Below are 6,129 nucleotides of genomic sequence, written 5' to 3'. Positions count from 1 at the left end.
CAGTAAAACTAAAAGCTAGTTCTTTGAGAAGATAAACAAAATTGATAAACCACTAGCCAGACTCATCAAGAAAAAAAGGGAGAAGACTCAAATCAATAGAATAGAATTGAAAAAGGAGAAATAACAACTGACACTGCAGAAATACAAAGGATCATGACAGATTACTACAAGCAACTCTATGCCGATAAAATGGACAACCTGGAAGAAATGGACAAATTCTTAGGAAAGCACAACCTTCCGAGACTGAACCAGGAAGAAATAGAAAATATAAACAGACCAATCACAAGCACTGAAATTGAAACTGTGACTAAAAATCTTCCAACAAACAAAAGCCCAGGACTAGACGGATTCACAGGCGAATTCTATCAAACATTTAGAGAAGAGCTAAGACCTATCCTTCTCAAACTCTTCCAAAACATAGCAGAGGGAGGAACCCTCCCAAACTCATTCTACGAGGCCACCATCACCCTGACACCAAAACCAGACAAAGATGTCACAAAAAAAGAAAACTACAGGCCAATATCACTGATGAACATAGACACCAAAATCCTCAACAAAATACTAGCAAACAGAATCCAACAGCACATTAAAAGGATCATACACCATGATCAAGTGGGGTTTATCCCAGGAATGCAAGGATTCTTCAGTATACACAAAACAATCAATGTGATACACCATATTAACAATTGGAAGGAGGAAAACCATATGATATCTCAATAGATGCAGAAAATGCTTTTGACAGAATTCAACACCCATTTATGATAAAAACCCTCCAGAAAGTAGGCACAGAGTGAACTTACCTCAACATAATAAAGGCCATATATGACAAACCCACAGCCAACATCATTTTATTTATTTATTTATTTATGGCTGCATTGGGTCTTCATTGCTGCGCACAGGCTTTCTCTAGTTGTGTTGAGCGGGGGCTACTCTTCATTGTGGTGCACGGGCTTCTTATTGTGGTGGCTTCTCTTGTTGCGGAGCGCGGGCTCTAGGTGCATGGGCTTCAGTAGTTGTGGCTCGCAGGCTCTAGAGCAAAGGCTCAGTAGTTGTGACGCATGAGCTTAGTTACTCCACAGCATGTGGGTTCTTCCCGGACCAGGGCTCGAACCCATGTCCCCTGCATTGGCAGGTGGATTCTTAAACACTGGGCCATGAGGGAAGTCCCAACATCGTTTTCAATGGTGAAAAACTGAAACCGTTTCCACTAAGGTCAGGAACAAGACAAGGTTGCTGCTCTCACCACTATTATTCAACGTAGTTTTGGAAGTTTTAGCCACAGCAATCAGAGAAGAAAAAGAAATAAAAGGAATCCAAATCTGAAAAGAAGTAAGACTGTCACTGTTTGCAAGTGACATGATACTATACATAGAGAATCCTAAGGATGCTACCAGAAAACTGCTAGAGCTAATCAATGAACTTGGTAAAGTAGCAGGATACAAAATTAATGCACAGAAATCTCTTGCATTCCTATACACTAATGATGAAAAATCTGAAAGAGAAATTAAGGAAACGCTCCCATTTACCATTGCAACAAAAAGAATAAAATACCCAGGAATAAACACTCAGTAGGTGTGGCTCGCAGGCTTTAGAACACAGACTCAGTAGTTATGGCGCACGGGCTTAGTTGTTCTGTGGCATGTGGGATCTTCCTGGACCAAGGATTGAACCCGTGTTCCCTGCACTGGCAGGTGGATTCTCAACCACTGCACCACCAGGGAAGCCCTAAAGACCAGCTTCTATGAAACAAACTCTTACCTCCAGCCCTGTGGCCAACCCTACACATGCATGCATGCGCACACACACACACACAAATGAGGCAGGGCTGGCTTTTTGTCAAAGTGGGGCAGATGTGATAGAAGGAGCACCCAAAAGCACCACAGCAGCCGTCTGGGGACTAGATAATTGCCCCCCCCATCAAGGGCATTCCTTCCGGATTAGGGATGGGGGGCTAGTCCCCACATTGTTGGGGTTTAATGTCAATTCACCAAGCTTGTATTGAGCCCACTCTTTGCTGGGCTCTGTCTTGGATTTTGTGGTGCATACAGCCATTTATAATAGCAAACTCCTGCTCTCAGGGATGGGTGACCTAGGAGGGGAGAGTCAGAAAAGCAAAGGGTCAAGGCAAGCTTTTAATATAGAAGCTCAAACAAAATGCTATGGAAGCCTCCAAAGTGGAGGGACGAATTTGAAATGGGGGTCAGGGCTTGGTGGACAAGGTCACTTTTGAACTAGACTCTGATGGTTGGAGAGAATGTGGACAGGAAGAGATGGGTGATGGGAAATATCAGGGAGGAAGGCCTTGACCGCTGAGCTATAGAGATTGAATTCTATCCTGAGGACAATGGGAGCCGTGGAGGAACTTCAGGTGGGGCGACAGTGAGGCCCAATGGAGGGAGCAGGGGCTTTGAAGCCCCCAAAACCAGGTTTGAGTCCCAGTTCTGCCACTGATCAGCTTGGACCTGGGCCACGCCACTATTCTTCTCCAGCCTGCCTCCTCTTCTGCAGGTGAGGACTGCCTGTCTCCCAGGGTGGTTGACTAACCTGATGGAAGGGTAGAAAGGGGCTTTGGAAGCAGCAGACATGTGCTCTGCCCACATGGCAAGGGGGAGCTGGTCTCTCAGCCTTTGAGGTCACATCAACAGCTAGATCCGAAGTCCCCTCCCACCTGCAGAACAGCAGGACCACAGGCTCCCTTTTGAGGTTTCATCCTTAGTATCTTGGGACATCCCCAGTGGGGTATTTCACAACGCTCGGAGCACGCTTGGGTATCCAAATTTCCTGCTGTCACACACTGCTCCAGGCCACGGTGCCACCTGCCCGTGCTCTCTCAGGCTTCTGTTTATGTCAACGCCACCAATCTGCCCCCAACCCACCCCATGACCGCTGCCTGCAGTGCCACTTCTGTGCCTCTCCTGCCAATGTTCGCCCCAATGCTACTCCCCGAGGCTGTCAGGATGCCCTCTGCGGCTCTGGCCTGCTGGCTCCCACTTCGCTCTCAGGCCATCCTTGGCTTCTACTCTTCCAGAGGGTCCCACAGCAGGGCTGCCTGTGGCCCTGGTGCTAGAGCTCCTGGCATGCTGGTCGCTTTACATACATTTTCTCTCATACACACGAGATGGGCTGTGATTGTGATCGGCACGGTGACTCAGGACATCCGTTTTCACCAAGTGGGAGAAAATGCAAGTTAGGTAGGTGCATTCTGATGAAGTCGGGCAGTCCTGGGTACCCAGAGTGGGCAGACCTAGGTTAGAAGGCAGGATGGCAAGCCTAAGATGGGATCAGGGTGCCAAAAAAGAGGCAGGAACAGCAGTGGCCCTGAAGAACAAATTCTCCAGTTTCAGAATTTGGCCTTTTGGCTGGCCTTGGAGACATGGGCTGCCTGCACCACCACGGCCAGACTCCAGTGAGCGACAGTTCATCGAAACAACGTTGACACAAGGACTCTTGGCCATCCACCCTTCCCGCACTGAATCACTCCTTTCCACATCAGGCCTGTTACCAACCTGGGTTCAAGTCCCCCAGAGTGATGAGTAAAGACATTGGTTTTGAGATAAGAGAGGAGCTGAGGGTGAAGGGAGGTGAGGTCATCATCGCCACCAGGGCCAAGACAGGGACCCTGGGGACAGAACCAGAGGGCTGAGTCCTGTGTGCAGCCTCCGAGACCATCCCAGGGCAGAGTCCAGCAGATAGGGGAGGGATGCCTGCTCTGGTTATTTTTTCCAAGGTTGGCACACTTCAGCCCAGCTGATCTTTGCTAAAACATTAACTGTCATTTCAGCAGTGTTGGATGCCGGGGCAGAAAGAACCAGGTACAGATGAGAATGGCTTGAGTTCTAGTTATGCATTTGATTTAACAAACTCACGCAGCCTTTACTCCTTGTGGCAAGCACGTTCTGAGAGCTTCACAAACATGAATGCATTTAACCCTCATCACATTCCTAAGAAGTTACTACAATTATTACCCATTTCACAGGTGAGGAAATTGTGGGCTCAGAGAAGTGACATCATTTTGAAACTGTGCAACTCAGATCGGGACTTGAACCCATGGTCTTTTAACTGAGCTCACACACCTGGTCTCAGGACTTAATGAAGCTCAGGTTCTTGATGTCTCATCGCAGAAAGAATTCAGTGAGAGACAAAATGATAGGTAAGAAGTGGATTTATTTAGAGAGAAACACACTCCCCAGAAAGAGTGTGGGCCCTCTCAGAAGGCGAGAGGCCTTGAAATATGGCGTGGTTAGTTTTTACCGGCTGGGTAACTTCATAGACTAATGAGCGAGAGGATTATTCCAAGTATTTTGGGGAAGGGGCAGAGATTTCCAGGAACTGGGCTATCGCCCACTTTTTGATCTTTGATGGTCAGCCTCGGAACTGTCATGGCACCTGTGGGTGTGTCACTTCGCTTATGCTAATGTATAACAATGAGCTTATAATGAGGCTCAAGGTCCATCTTGAACCTAGCTGGCTCTAACCAGTTTTTGTCATGTCCTATGGCTATGTCATTCTTTTAAAGGTTGTGTCCTGCCCCCTTCCCTCCTGTTTCAATGTGCCCAAGACTGTGAGTTTAGTGGGTGACGGAGCTGGGATTGAAGCCCTGGCAGTCTGGCTCCCAGGTCACTGGTCAAGGCAGGGCTGTTTGTCCTAGAAGGCTGTCTTCCGGGTCCCTCCCCTGCGTGACCCCATCAAGTCTACCTGCTTGCGGTTGCGGATGGCTAATACAGTGCACAGGGGAGGGAAAGGCCTTTGAGGGAACATTTCCCCAGTCCTTTGGTCTCTGGGCATAACTTCATCCCCAGTCCTGGGCTGTCCTCTGAGGCTCTGGGCTCTGCCTCTACTTTTATTCCTGGAGGTGGAGCTCCCTGAACCTCCTCGCTCATTTAGACACCCTTCCTTCAGGGAGTCCCACGAAGGCCCCCCTTCCCTATTCAAAATGATCTATTTTATGATCCTTGGATGGATTACTTGAAAGCTGCCTTAAACTTGCTATGGATGTAACCCGAGTGTAAATATGTTAAAAATAAGATCAAAAGGAATGGGTGGTTTGCCTCTGGGGCCCTCCAGGCTAGGTGGAGCGCCTGTCCATTGGGTCTGTTTGTCTCTGGGAAGTACTCCTTTCTGGTCTAGGGGTGTAGATGGCTCTGACTGGGGGCTGCTTTGGCGCTGGTGCAGTGAGCTGCCCTCTGATGTAGTGGGTGGACACAGGGCCGGCCTCAGTTTGCCCACTTCCCCCAGAGGGAGTCATGCCCTTTGGGAGTGACCCACACCACAGGGGAACCAAGGCCTCTTCTAGAAGCTATGGTAGAAAGGGCATGTCCAGTTAACCAAATTTGTCTTCTGGGAGCCCCCAAACCTCCTTTCTGGGTCTTCTTCCCTCTTCAATGTCATCCCCCGATCCCTCCAGATGGGCCTTTGGGCTTTCATTCCCTCAGGTGTGTATGGCACTAACAGCTGCATGGACTCCACCATCCCCACCATCCCAAGAGAAGGGCAGTCTTGCCCTCTGCCAGTGACTGCCGCCACTTTTACAGAAGGGACTCTCCTGAGGGGACCCAGCCCTCAGTTCAGGAAAGTCAGTCTCCGGCTGTAATTAACTTCTCCGAGGGGTGCAGTGGGGCTTCACAGGCACTGGGCAGAGAGGACACTGGCTTTTTCTGAGTCAGGCCAGCTCAGAAGAGGCGGAAGGATAAACATCCATCTCAAAGCAAAAGTGAGGCTGTAGCCAGAGCCTGGGGTGAGGCAGCTAATAGGAAACAGCTTGCTGGAGGGAGGGGGACAGAATTCGGGAATGGCCGAGGCTGGCTGCTGGAGAGGGGGCTGGGAGAAGCAGGCTGATTGAGACCAGCTGCTCCTCCTCTGTCTCAGAGATCTTTGGACTCTGCCCGGGGCAGGCTCACACCCTATTCTGGGTGACAGGGAGCCAGCAGATGTTGCCTGGGGCAGTCGAGCCTTCTCCACCCAGCCTGACTCCTGGAACCCTCAGAAACCAAAGACCAGAAGACTCTCCATCCACCAGCTGGACACCTCCTCCCCATTGCCAGCCCCCCCCCCCCGGCTGCTCCTGCTCCGGAAAGGCCTGGAGGAAGAGGCCAAGGAAACAGCCCTGCCCACTCTCCCTTGACCCTCCAT

The sequence above is a fragment of the Lagenorhynchus albirostris genome, chromosome X (assembly GCF_949774975.1).
Source record: "Lagenorhynchus albirostris chromosome X, mLagAlb1.1, whole genome shotgun sequence".
NCBI classification, from domain to species: Eukaryota; Metazoa; Chordata; class Mammalia; order Artiodactyla; family Delphinidae; genus Lagenorhynchus; species Lagenorhynchus albirostris.
The sequence above is the reverse complement of the archived record's forward strand: the minus strand, read 5'-3'. Positions refer to the sequence as shown.